The sequence below is a fragment of the Oncorhynchus gorbuscha genome, unplaced genomic scaffold (assembly GCF_021184085.1).
Source record: "Oncorhynchus gorbuscha isolate QuinsamMale2020 ecotype Even-year unplaced genomic scaffold, OgorEven_v1.0 Un_scaffold_3782, whole genome shotgun sequence".
Lineage (NCBI taxonomy): Eukaryota > Metazoa > Chordata > Actinopteri > Salmoniformes > Salmonidae > Oncorhynchus > Oncorhynchus gorbuscha.
In genome coordinates this window covers 1-13703 of record NW_025747946.1, presented here as the reverse complement: position 1 = coordinate 13703, position 13703 = coordinate 1, and the positions used below count along the sequence as shown (strand labels likewise).

The 13703-nt window shown below is 43.5% G+C and overlaps 1 pseudogene; it reads right to left on the bottom strand.

The window, feature by feature from the left end:
- Positions 1 to 8724, bottom strand: part of LOC124028114 — a 34040-nt pseudogene extending 25316 nt beyond the window's left edge.
- Between the last annotated feature and the right edge of the window lie 4979 nt (positions 8725 to 13703).

The window sequence follows — 13703 nt, the reverse complement described above, 5'->3', positions numbered from 1 at the left end:
CTCTACTTCTTTTAAGTGTCAATTATGTCAAATATAGCTCTTCGTGTGGACTCCCTCAATTCGCATAACCCAAGCAATAACTATTCAAATCAAATCAAATGTATTTGTCACATACACATGTGCAAATGTAGCGAGAAATACTTGTGCTTCTAGTTCCGACAATGCAGTAATATCTAACAAGTAATATTTACCTAACAATTTCACAACTACCTTATACACACAAGTGTAAAGGAATGAATACGAATATGTATAAAAATATAGAAATGAGTGATGGCTGAACGGCATAGGCAAGATGCAGTCGATGGTATAGAGTACAGTATATACATATGAGATGAGTAATGTAGAATATGAGAACATTATAAAGTGGCATTTTTAAAGTGGCTAGTGCTACATTTAATTATATAAAGATGGCAAGATGCAGTAGATGGTATAGCGTACAGTATATACATACGAGATGAGTAATGTAGGAGTAAGTAAATATTATATAATATAAAGTGGCTAGTGATAAATTGATTACATCAATTTTTCCATTATTAAAGTGCTGGAGTTGTGTCAGTATGTTTGGCGGCAACCACTCAATGTTAGTGGTGGCTGTTTAACAGCCTGATGGCCTTAAGACAGAACTGTTTTCAGTCTCTCGGTCCCAGCTTTGATGCACCTGTACTGACCTCGCCTTCTGGATGATAGCGAGGTGAACAGGCAGTGGCTCGGGTGGTGTAGGTGTCCTGGAGGGCAGGTAGTTTGCCCCTGGTGATGCGTTGTGCAGACCTCACTGCCCTCTGGGGAGCCTTGCGGTTGTGTCGGAGCAGCTGCTGTACCAGGTGGTGATACAGCCCGACAGGATGCTCTTGATTGTGCATCTGTAAAAGTTTGTGAGTGTTTTTGGTGACAAGCCAAATTTCTTCAGCCTCTGAGCTTGAAGAGACGCTGCTGCGCCTTCTTCACCATGCTGTCTGTGTGGGTGGACCATTTCAGTTTGTCAGTGATGTGTACGCCGAGAACTTAAAACTTTCCACCCTCTCTACTACTGTCCCGTCGATGTGGATAGGGGGCTGCTCCTTCTGCTGTTTCCTGAAGTCCACGATCATCTCCTTTGTTTTGTTGACATTGAGTGTGAGAGGTTACTTTCCTGACACCATTTTCCTGAACTCTAAAACAAAGGTGTGTGGGAGTGAACTCTAAAACAAAGGTGTGGGGGAGTGAACTCTAAAACAAACGTGTGTGGGAGTGAACTCTAAAACAAACGTGTGTGGGAGTGAACTCTAAAAACAAACGTGTGTGGAGTGAGACTCTAAAACAAACGTGTGTGGGAGTGAACTCTAAAACAAACGTGTGTGGGAGTGAACTCTAAAACAAACGTGTGGGAGTGAACTCTAAAACAAACGTGTGGAGTGAACTCTAAAACAAACGTGTGTGGGAGTGAACTCTAAAACAACGTGTGTGGGAGTGAACTCTAAAACAAACGTGTGGGGGAGTGAACTCGAAAACAGTGAACTGGGCTAACCTGACTGTAGGTGCTGGTGGATAGCCTCAGCAGATCCCTCATCAGTTCCTGGTGGATACTCCTGTACTCACACCCCTCCACTGTTAGCTTACGAAGCTGGACAACACAAAACACATGACAGTTAAACAGCAGCTGGGTTACTACCAGGGGTAATAGAAACACGGACAGATTATTCCATGACAGCAGCAGACACTTGAGAATGGATAGCACACACAGAGCGAGAGACACAGAGCGAGAGCGACGCAGAGCGAGAGAGACAGAGAGCGAGACAGAGAGCGAGAGAGAGCGAGACAGAGAGCGAGACAGAGAGCGAGACAGAGCGAGACAGAGAGCGAGACAGAGAGCGAGACAGAGAGCGAGACAGAGCGCGAGACAGAGAGCGAGACAGAGAGCGAGACAGAGAGCGAGAGAGACAGAGAGCGAGACAGAGAGCGAGACAGAAACAGAGAGAGACAGAGCGAGATGGAGAGCGCCTGAGAGACCGACAGAGGTCCTACCTCATGTTGTAGCATAACTCTGTCGATCAGTAGGGCTCTGATGTGCTGCTTCCTGCCATGAAGCTTTAGGTGGAACAGGAGGAAAGAAATTAGTAACTACTGTCTAGACCAGGACTGGGCCCTATTCCCTATGTAATGAACTACTGTCTAGACCAGGGCTGGGCCCTATTCCCTATGTAATGAACTACTGTCTAGACCAGGGCTGGGCCCTATTCCCTATGTAATGAACTACTGTCTAGCCAAGGCTGGGCCCTATTCATTATGTAATGAACTACTGTCTAGACCAAGGCTGGGTCCTATTCCCTATGTAATGAACTACTGTCTAGACCAAGGCTGGGACCTATTCCTATGTAATGCACTACTGTCTAGACCAAGGCTGGGACCTATTCCCTATGTAATGAACTACTGTCTAGACCAAGGCTGGGACCTATTCCTATGTAATGCACTACTGTCTAGACCAAGGCTGGGCCCTATTCCTTATGTAATTAACTACTGTGTAGACCAAGGCTGGGCCCTACTTCCTATGTAATGAACTACTGTCTAGACCAAGGCTGGGCCCTATTCCCTATGTAATGAACTACTGTCTAGACCAAGGCTGGGCCCTATTCCCTATGTAATGCACTACTGTCTAGACCAAGGCTGGGCCCTATTCACTATGTAATGAACTACTGTCTAGACCAAGGCTGGGTCCTATTCCCTATGTAATGCACTACTGTCTAGACCAAAGGCTGGGACCTATTCCCTATGTAATGAACTACTGTCTAGACCAAGGCTGGGCCCTATTCCCTATGTAATGAACTACTGTCTAGACCAAGGCTGGGCCTATTCCTATGTAATGAACTACTGTCTAGACCAAGGCTGGGCCCTATTCCCTATGTAATGAACTACGGTCTAGACCAAGGCTGGGCCCTATTCCCTATGTAATGAACTACTGTCTAGACCAGGGCTGGGCCCTATTCCTATGTAATGAACTACTGTCTAGACCAGGGCTGGGCCCTATTCCCTATGTAATGAACTACTGTCTAGACCAAGGCTGGGCCCTATTCCCTATGTAATGAACTACTGTCTAGACCAGGGCTGGGCCCTTTCCTATGTAATGAACTACTGTCTAGACCAGGGCTGGGCCCTATTCCCTATGTAATGAACTACTGTCTAGACAAGGCTGGGCCTATTCCTATGTAATGAACTACTGTCTAGACCAAGGCTGGGCCCTATTCCCTATGTAATGAACTACTGTCTAGACCAAGGCTGGGCCCTATTCCCTATGTAATGAACTACTGTCTAGACCAAGGCTGGGCCCTATTCCCTATGTAATGAACTACTGTCTAGACCAAGGCTGGGCCCTATTCCCTATGTAATGAACTACTGTCTAGACCAAGGCTGGGCCCTATTCCCTATGTAATGAACTACTGTCTAGACCAGGGCTGGGCCCTATTCCCTATGTAATGAACTACTGTCTAGACCAAGGCTGGGCCCCTATTCCTATGTAATGAACTACTGTCTAGACCAAGGCTGGGCCCTATTCCCTATGTAATGAACTACTGTCTAGACCAAGACTGGGCCCTATTCCCTATGTAATGAACTACTGTCTACCAAGGCTGGGCCCTATTCCTATGTAATGAACTACTGTCTAGACCAAGGCTGGGCCCTATTCCCTATGTAATGAACTACTGTCTAGACCAAGACTGGGCCCTATTCCCTATGTAATGAACTACTGTCTAGACCAAGGCTGGGCCCTATTCCTTATGTAATGAACTACTGTCTAGACCAAGGCTGGGACCTATTCCCTATGTAATGCACTGCTGTCTAGACCAAGGCTGGGCCCTATTCCCTATGTAATGAACTACTGTCTAGACCAAGGCTGGGTCCTATTCCCTATGTAATGCACTACTGTCTAGACCAAGGCTGGGACCTATTCCCTATGTAATGAACTACTGTCTAGACCAAGGCTGGGACCTATTCCTATGTAATGAACTACTGTCTAGACCAAGGCTGGGTCCTATTCCCTATGTAATGAACTACTGTAGACCAGGGCTGGGACCTATTCCCCATGTAATGCACTACTTTTGGGCCTTGTACTGATGAAATCAACACTAAACTCTTACAAATATATGTTAGATAGGTCTGTTGGTGCCTTACATGACCAGCATTCATTCATTGAAGAGAAATATGTCATTGAATCACACAAGTTCCACCACGGCTCCAGTATGGCGTTCTAGTTATATCTCTCACCCTGTTCTCCATGGACTTCTTGACCAGGTTGAAGCTCTTCCAGCGAGAGTCAAACTCGTGTTTTTGGGAGCCTTTGAAGTGTAGCAGGTCACTGATGATCTTGATGATGGAGAATAGAGACTTGGTGTCGTCCTCGGAGTGTTCCAGAATGTGATCTGGGGACATAAAACAGAACCAACCGTTACGTTGACATGAAGTGAAATTATCTATATCAGTTTTAGGGTGTGTTTTAGGGTGGGTTTTAGATGTCTTTGTTTAATTAAAAAAATATATATTTAACCAGGAAAAGCCAATTGAGACCCAGAGTCTCTTTTCAAGGGAAACCTGGCCAAGAAGGCAGAAACAATCAAAACATTGCATAATTAAAACATACAACACAACATGATCCAGCATTCACTGGCAATAACATATCTAGGTGAAGCATGGATTGTAGACTATTCCATGCCTCTGGTGCACAGAAGAGAAGGCAGTCTTGCATAATACTGTCAATGTCCTGGAGACTAAGTGGCAACCACCTAGCAGACCAGGTATGGTGACTGCTGGTGGTGAAGGAGACCAGACTACAGAAGCAAGAGGGAGTTTACCCAAAAGGGCTTTGTAGATGAACACATATACAACAAGTCACCTTACTCAATTAGAGAAAAGTGGCCTGAACAAGCTTCTTTCTAGTCATAAGTGGGAAGCAAGCATTATTACGAAAATAAAAAACCCAATCTCAATTTAAGCTTTCTCACAAGATTATCCACATGAACTTTAAAGGACTTTAAAGGACAAATTTGTAAGATGAGACTTTTTCACCAGATGTGACAATGCTAACCTTCTCTGGCGGAGTTCAAGCTCTGGTAAGGTGATGAATGTAGTTTTTGTACATTCTAAATCAGTTTGAGACCATAAAAGGGAGTCCTGCAGTGACTAAAAAGCAGTCTGGAGCTCTTCAACAGCCTGAACCAGAAGGAACACATGAATATATGACTGTATCATCGTCATATAGATGTAACTTTGCTGGTTGCATCCCATTTCACATATTAGCTCTTCATGTGAAGACATTGATAAGACACAAATACATTAAAATAAAATAAAAACATTACACCTGGACAGCATTACACTGTTAGTTACACCTGGACAGCTTTACTTTAGTTACACCTGGACAGCTTACACTGTTACACCTGGACAGCATTACACTGTTAGTTACACCTGGACAGCATTACACTGTTAGTTACACCTGGACAGCATTACACTGTTAGTTACACCTGGACAGCTTTACACTGTTAGACACCTGGACATTTACACTGTTAGTTACACCTGGACAGCTTTTAGTTACACCTGGACCGCTTACACTGTTTACACCTGGACAGCTTTACACTGTTAGTTACACCTGGACAGCTTTACACTGTGAGTTACACCTGGACAGTTTTACACTGGATTACCTGGACAGCTTTACACTGAGTTACACCTGGACAGCTTTACACTGAGTTACCTGGACAGCTTTTACACTGGACAGCTTTACACTGGTTACACCTGGACAGCTTTACACTGTTACACCTGGACAGCTTTACACCTGGACAGCTTTACACTGAGTTACACCTGGACAGTTTTACCCTGGACAGCTTTACACTGTGATTACACCTGGACAGCTTTACGCACAGAGTTACACCTGGACAGCTTTACACTGTTAGTTACACCTGGACAGCTTTACTGTTAGTTACACCTGGACAGCTTTACACTGTGAGTTACACCTGGACAGTTTTGTGAGTTACACCTGGACAGTTTTACACCTGGACAGCTTTACACTGAGTTACACCTGGACAGCTTTACACTGAGTTACACCTGGACAGTTTTACACCTGGACAGCTTTACACTGAGTTACACCTGGACAGCTTTACACTGAGTTACACCTGGACAGTTACACCTGGACAGCTTTACACTGAGTTACACCTGGACAGTTACACCTGGACAGCTTTACACTGTAGTTACACCTGGACAGCTTTACACACTGAGTTACACCTGGACAGTTTTACACTGTGAGTTACCTGGACAGTTTTGTGAGTTACACCTGGACAGCTTTACACTGTGTTTTTACACCTGGACAGCTTTACACTGTGAGTTACACCTGGACAGCTTTACACTGTGAGTTACACCTGGACAGCTTTACACTGTGAGTGACACCTGGACAGCTTTACACGAGTGACACCTGGACAGCTTACACTGTGAGACACCTGGACAGCTTTACACTGTGAGTTACACCTGGACAGCTTTACACTGTGAGTTACACCTGTTTACACACTGAGTTACACCTGGACAGCTTTACACTGAGTTACACCTGGACAGCTTTACACTGTTAGTTACACCTGGACAGCTTAGTTACACCTGGACAGCTTTACACTGAGTTACACCTGGACAGCTTTACACTGAGTTACACCTGGACAGCTTTACACTGAGTTACACCTGGACAGCTTTACACTGAGTTACACCTGGACAGCTTACACACACCTGGACAGCTTTACACTGAGTTACACCTGGACAGCTTTACACTGAGTTACACTGGACAGCTTTACACTGAGTTACACCTGGACAGCTTTACACTGAGTTACACCTGGACAGCTTTACACTGAGTTACACCTGGACAGCTTTACACTGTGTTACACCTGGACAGCTTTACACTGAGTTACACCTGGACAGCTTTACACTGTGAGTTACACCTGGACAGCTTTACTTTACACCTGGACAGTTTTACCTGGACAGCTTTACACTAGTTACACCTGGACAGCTTTACACTGAGTTACACCTGGACAGCTTTACACTGACTGGACAGCTTTAGTTACACCTGGACAGCTTTACACTGAGTTAGTTACACCTGGACAGTTTTATACACCTGGACGTTTTACACCTGGACAGCTTTACACTGTGAGTTACACCTGGACAGCTTTACACTGTGAGTTACACCTGGACAGCTTTACACCTGGACAGCTTTACACTGTGAGTTACACCTGGACAGCTTTACACTGTGAGTTACCTGGACAGTTTTACCCTGGACAGCTTTACACTGTGAGTTACACCTGGACAGCTTTACACTGTGAGTTACACCTGGACAGCTTTACACTGACAGTTACACACCTGGACAGCTTTACACTGAGTTACACCTGGACAGTTTTACACCTGGACAGCTTTACACTGTGAGTTACACCTGGACAGCTTTACACTGTGAGTTACACCTGGACAGTTTACACTGTGAGTTACACCTTTTACAGACACCTGGAGGCTTTACACTGTTAGAGGACAGCTTTACACTATTAGGGTTGAGTTACACCTGGACAGCTTTACACACTGGTTACGGACAGCTTTACACTGAGGGACAGCTTTACACTGAGTTACACTGGATTTTAGGGTTGAGTTGTGGTTACTGACAGGAGGGAGGAGGAGACACTATTAGGGTTGAGTTGTGGTTACAGACAGGAGGGAGGAGGAGACACTATTAGGGTTGAGTTGACAGCTTTACACTGTGAGTTACACCTGGACAGCTTTACACTGTTAGTTACACCTGGACAGCTTTACACTGTTAGTTACACCTGGACCGCTTTACACTGTGAGTTACACCTGGACAGCTTTACACTGTTAGTTACACCTGGACAGCTTTACACTGTTAGTTACATCTGGACAGCTTTAGTTGTGGTTACAGACAGGAGGTGGGGGACACTATTAGGGTTGAGTTGTGGTTACAGACAGGAGGGAGGGAGGAGACACTATTAGGGTTGAGTTGTGGTTACGGACAGGAGGGAGGGAGGGAGGAGACACTATTAGGGTTGAGTTGTGGTTACTGACAGGAGGGAGGGAGGAGACACTATTAGGGTTGAGTTGTGGTTACAGACAGGAGGGAGGGAGGAGACACTATTAGGGTTGAGTTGTGGTTACAGACAGGAGGGAGGGAGGAGACACTATTAGGGTTGAGTTGTGGTTACAGACAGGAGGGAGGGAGGAGACACTATTAGGGTTGAGTTGTGGTTACGGACAGGAGGGAGGGAGGGAGGAGACACTATTAGGGTTGAGTTGTGGTTACTGACAGGAGGGAGGGAGGAGACACTATTAGGGTTGAGTTGTGGTTACAGACAGGAGGGAGGGAGGAGACACTATTAGGGTTGAGTTGTGGTTACAGACAGGAGGGAGGGAGGAGACACTATTAGGGTTGAGTTGTGGTTACAGACAGGAGGGAGGGAGGAGACACTACTCACGTAGCAACTGCCTCATCACTCTACAGATAGCATCTCTGTAGTTCTCTCTGGACACATCTGGAGGAGGAGAGGGAGTTGAGGTTTTACATAACAACGTGCATGCAAACATGTCTCTGGAACAATAAAAATCAACGGATAGTTACTGCTGTCAACCTCAACAAGTGAGTGATACCGCAAACTATGAAGGCTCAAGGACCATTTTGTTTGTTAGCAAGGCCTCAGAATAATGACTATGAGCTAAAGCATGCAACTCACCATAGGACATCTCTGTGAAGGTTGGTCTCACCCAGATTCACCATGCTAGTAACTCTGACAGAGAAGAGAGATTTCATAGTTAAAACACACTGTAGTAAGAACACTGACAATTACTGATGTAAAAGGGCTTGATAAATACATTTCATTAATTAAGCTTGACTGTGTACTACTCACAGTTCTGGGATGGGCTCTCCTGCATAGTGGTGGAAACAGACTTCCTGCTCCCAGAAGGCAGTGCTGCGATAGACAAACTCTGTAGGGCGTCATCCCTGGAAAATGGGATTAGTTACATGCAGGGTCACAACACTGACTACTACACATTATAAAGCAGAACGGAGTTGTGTTAAGTGCAGAGAACACGTTTGAAACAGAGTGAAACCACCTAAACTTGTCAGGAAGAAAATGGCACCGTGGGACAACAGGACACTAGTTTGTTCTTAGATTAGTGTAGAGCACTTATGCAGTCACAAAGCAAAGCCAAGATATAGCACTCCAGAATAATTTTTTAAACATGACCTTTTTTTAACCTAATAAAACCAGTTGTGTATGAATGAGGTTTGTGCAGGAGGCCTAATACATTATCACAGAATAATGGCTATGTGCCTGGCCTGGTAATATTGTTCTTCTCAGACCACGTTATATTTCAAAACTCAAGCTTTGATAACAAACTAGATCAGTTGGTGTACCTTTAGCGAGGCACAGCTGAGCAGAAATTGAAATAATTCGCTTTTTATTTAACAGGACTGATGGTACCGGCATCTGATGGTCATAATTCTTTCAAGACAACAGATCCAAATAATGGCGTCAGTGATCTTGGGTCAGAAAGTCAGAGCCTTAGAAAGAGGCCAGAGTTTCTGACTTGGATGGCCGTTCAAAAAGATTCCCCATGGTTTTGAACACGGCATTCGTCTCAGTGAAGGGAGTGAGAGAGCAGCAGCCTCTCACCTATGACAGAGAAAGTTAAATATTCCTCTATCTTAAAATAGACGAGCTGCTGTTAATAATTCAAACGCAGGTCTATAGATACACTTGACTACTAATTCATTGCAGATGCAGCACGAGTGGAAGTAGAAGTGGAAGTAGAAGAAGCGCATTTTATGTATTGTAAGTGTTGACTAAATACAGTGTTGACAGTGATGAATAAAGTCACTCATAAAAACAGCAGCTCTTTGACAGTCTCCTCTGGTCATAGTTTTAAAAAGTTATTAAATCTCATGTAGGCCTGTATCAAACAATGCTGTAGCCGGGGTCATGGAAGCTGTAGGCAGGCATTTTGAGCTATTTGATTGGCCAGAGCAGTAAGCACACTTGATGTAGCCACAGATCCCCCAGGTCTGCTGGGTAGGGCGGGAGTTTGTCATTTCAGAGAAATGAAATGGTTGTAAATGGGAACACTTTGCCTACCAACTGCAGCAGGGCTTCTGAATCAGGAGCACCTCCATCAGCAGAGCAACACACAAACACCAACATAAAAGAGCTCAAGCCTTTATGCCTTTATCGTGGATTTTCTACAGAAATGTTTGGTGATTGACTAGGAATGCCTTGGAGATCACGATGACCGGTTAGTGACCACTGGTGTACAGTATCCTACACCTGCACCCCGTCTGCTCCCAGACTTGTGGTGCTCTGTTTAATGTGCACTTCACCTGGCAATCCCCTGGGTCCTAACTATTTCATGAGGGCATATCGTAGCAAAGCGTTTGGTTTAGGTAGTCTTACAGTCCATTTTCTTCTGTTTGATAACTGATGAATAGGACCCTCTTACTGCCTTCACACAGTCAGTCCCCCTCACCTGGTCATGTCCCGTTCCCCCTGGGCATATCTCTGCAGTCGCAGCAGCTCTGGCTGTAGATCAGGTCAGAGACATAGAACACAAATCTGGTCTCCTCCACACTGGGGGCGTGCCACTGGATGTGAAGGTTTCCACAGGTCCCCGGACCCCAGTCCTGGACAGAGGGGGAAGGTTGAAATCAATATATATTAATAATATATACACTACGGTCAAAGTTTTGAACACCCCATTTATTCAGTTTTTATTGAAATTTAAACAGTTTAAGTCCAGTGAACCTAGAAAATGGTAATTAAAGCAGTAAACTGCCAGAGGTAAAAAAAAATATATATATATATATATATATATATATATATATATATATATATATTTTTTTAAGAATCTAGGTTACCAAAACGGGAACAAGTATTGGGTTAACAACTTATAGCTGTTCCGCAGCAATTAAAATAAATTAAACCTCAAAACTTTGGTTGATTACTTACAAAACCCTCTGTCTGTTGTTGTAGCAGAATCAGAATTAGTTAGGTAACATTGATAAATAAGATGTTTTATCTACTTTCATAAATATGCTTATGTGGAAAAGTCACTTGGGGCCCAGAGAGGAGAGGTCAGGCTCGTCTTTTTTATCTGTCTGGTAATATGCAGAATATCAGAAAGGGAGAAGTCAGAATTGAACCGAGTCTTCCAATGTATCAGTTAAACCATGTGAAGGGCTCCACAATGTATCAGTTAAACCATGTGAAGGGCTCCACAATGTATCAGTTAAACCATGTGAAGGGTCCCACCAATGCCTGTGTGCCAGTCACTCCCTCTGTGAGCTTGTCCAGGAGGGAGTGTATTTGAGATGGGGTGTATCTAGAATTGACAATTGATATATGCCATTGGATGAGGTAATGTTTTGGTAATAGGAAGTACCAAGAATGAGAAGTAGAACCTCGTCTTAGAGAGCAAACTGAACGATAATTTATAGCTAATGTTATCTGGCTATGGGATACTCCTCTTCAGGCACAAGGCCATTTGTGAAGTTTCTAAGATCTGTGGTTCGTCATTGTGAGTTAAGAGGGGGTGTATCTTGGCTATAAAAGATGAAGTATTATTACACTTTCAAAATTCATTTATAGGCACTGAATTGATCCGAGAGTCAAGGGGCTATGGTGAAGCTCCTATTATTAAAATATGAAGTTTAATGTAGAACTCTGACTTGTGTGGGTTTGTAAACTCTCCTTTCACTTAGTAATACAGAAATTACCACGACACTGTATAAAAGCAGTGTTTGGAACAGACTGTTACTACAACCTCAAGCATTATTTGGACAGTATTGTACTGCAGGAAGTAGTATATTGCTATTAAAATGGTGAGAAAAGGGCAATTAACAAGGCAGACAGACCGACCGTTTATAACCCTTAAAAGTGTAGGTCTTTCCTTTAGAGAAATTGCAAAGAAAGCCAAGGTGCCAGTGAGTAGTTTCCTACACCATCAAAAGGCACTTGGAAACTGGATTGATACCTGTTAGAGAATCACCTTTGCCAGCGATTACAGCTGTGAGTCTTTTGGGGTAAGTCTACGAGCTTTGCACACCTGGGTTGTACAATATTTGCACATTCTTTTTAAAAATTATTCAAGCTTTCGTTCGTTGTTGATCATTGCTAGCCAGCTATTTTAAGATTTTCAAGGTGATTTAAGTCAAAACTGTAACTAGGCCCCTGTCGGGATGTGCCTAAAAACGTTGAACATTGAGATAAGAAATGAAAGAGACTGGGTTATGTTAGAAGTGAATGGTTCTCAGAAGAAAGAAGAAGGCTTTTGGAAGGTGTTTGATGGAGGGAGAGGAGAAGGATGTTTCATAGAGGGAGACAGATGGACATCTGTGTATTTGATGAAAGAGGGTTGAGGTCAGGAGGTGAGGACAGATTCTTAAGAGCAGTTATTTCCTTTCATATCAATGAAGGAAGTGAACAAGTGCACACTTCGGGAGAAAGGAGAGATCATGAGATGAAATCCCTCTCAGGGACTTTCCATAGAGGATAGAAGGCGCACTTTGTCACAAAAATCCTGTCATGGTATGAGTGGCACCATGGAGGTATATCAACATGTAAAGGGACTTCCTATAGGCAAAGATGGGAGAGTGTACCCTCAATCTATCACCATGGGCCCTTCTCATTGACTATGGACAGGAGGAGGGCTGCGGGAAGCCGGAGAGACAGGGAGGGAGAAAGAGAGGAGAGTTGTGTAACTGATGGATTAACAGGGTAGAGGCATGTTATGCCCTGGACCTCTTTTTACTAGTCTGACATGGTTCCTTTGACACACTATAGGTGTTCACCTATACAACTATTCATTCATTCAAGGGTTTATACAAAATATCCATTCAACAGAGAATTGCACCCGAAAACAATATTCCAAACCCCATGCCTCTACCATATATTTCTGCCCCTGAACAGGCAGTTAACTCCACTGTTCCTAGGCCATCATTGAAAATAAGAATGTGTTCTTAACTGACTTGCCTAGTTAAATAAAGGTACAAATTAAAAGAATATATGGTTCAAAAGTTAGATGATTTACTCTGAGAATGTAGCATGTATAGATGGAATGGAATGTGGTCTCTGCTTCATAGAACTCTGTGGCGTTGCTTCATGGCAGAATAGCGCTAACTTCCAACACCAACTGACAAGCTAACTAGTGCTTTGCAGAATTTTAGTGAAAACATGGTATTTTTCTAAATGATATCCACAGAATACCAAACAGGGACTAAATATATATTTATTTACAAAATTAACAGACCGAATTCCAATATTCACCCTCCACTAAGACAATCAGATCCTGTTTTCATGGTGTATGGGTCTTTCCCTCTAATCACAATAGAAACAGCCCCTCTCAATGTAGATTTATCGCCAATATAGCCAAAGAAAGTCAAGGATATGGAGATTAAATTACGAGAGGATCAAGCTTATTTTGATTGGTCCAACCAGCGGAAACACCTCCAAATGGTACCACCTCCCAGCGCAAAATATGGAAGAGATTCAACCGAAACCAGCAGAGTCTAAACTAGCTATGGTCACAGCAAATTAATGTTTTTATTTCATCAACAATGTCAAGTACAAGTATATTAAGGTTATAATATTGTAGAAAAAAAATCAAAAATATTAATTCAATGTGATTTATAATGACATAGGGCCAAGAAAACTAATGTTTTGACAAAT